A 1,004-nucleotide genomic window follows, 5' to 3' on the forward strand; every position below is an offset into this window, starting at 1 on the left:
ACACACACACACACACACACACACACACACACACACACACACACACACACACACACATATGTATGAAGGTAATTCGGTGTTGCTAACCTGACATCCTTATGACAACCTGCTAATTTCAAAATAATCAAAATGAAGGATGCAGCAAACAATCTCGTCATTGATGGTCATGACTGGAATACCTTCGATCCTAATTTTACTTAATCAGCTTTGAACTGGGACCAAGCAATAACAACCGAAAAGAACATGGAAATAATAAAAAATTTTTCATATTTTAGTTTATTTAAAGAAAAACATCAACAACCAAAAAAAAAAAGAAGTTACAGAGAAAACGCCATCTGGTTCCCCCCACGCCCCTCCCCACAAAAATAATAAAAACTGCCTCCTTTGATGTTAATTTTAAATCCATGGTTAACCCTCGTCTCAATACTAACGTCGAAAATCTCTTATCGCGGTCTTCCGTTCCCAAAATATGACACTTCGGCCCAAAAAAGAAATCAGACAAGTACTTAGATCAAATATACAATTTATGCCCGCCCATCATCGTCCCCTTTCTGCCCTTTCAAGCACTACCACCTTAAATCTATCTATATCCCTCTCTAGGACCTGTTTCTATGGTGACGCATAGAAACACCTCTAAAACCTTATATCCTTAATAGATATACAGCACCACTTCCCTCCCCCTTACACAAACGTATAATTCACTGCTTCTTTTCAACAACCGTCGTTTATTGTCTGTCTGTCTCCCCCTCTCTCTTTCTCTCTCTCTCTCTCTCTCTCTCTCTCTCTCTCTCTCTATCTATTTATATCTAACTATCTCTCTCTATCCATCCATCTATCTATCTATTTACTTACCTATCTATTTGTCTCTGTGTGGAGGCGCAATGGCTCAGTGATTAGGACAGCGGACTCGCGGTCGTAGGATCACGGTTTCGATTCCCAGACCGGGCGTTGTGAGTGTTTATTGAGCGAAAACACCTAAAGCTCCATGAGGCTCCGACAGGGGG

The 1,004-nt window shown here is 40.8% G+C and overlaps 1 protein-coding gene across 1 annotated transcript in view; it reads left to right on the forward strand.

Moving 5' to 3' along the window:
* LOC128247091 (circadian locomoter output cycles protein kaput-like) overlaps window positions 1–1,004 on the forward strand; it is a gene marked incomplete at its 5' end in the record, with an annotated part of 44,079 nt that overhangs the window by 20,747 nt on the left and 22,328 nt on the right. The window lies entirely within an intron of this gene.

The sequence above is a fragment of the Octopus bimaculoides genome, chromosome 2 (assembly GCF_001194135.2).
Source record: "Octopus bimaculoides isolate UCB-OBI-ISO-001 chromosome 2, ASM119413v2, whole genome shotgun sequence".
In the NCBI taxonomy this organism is placed as follows: Eukaryota; Metazoa; Mollusca; class Cephalopoda; order Octopoda; family Octopodidae; genus Octopus; species Octopus bimaculoides.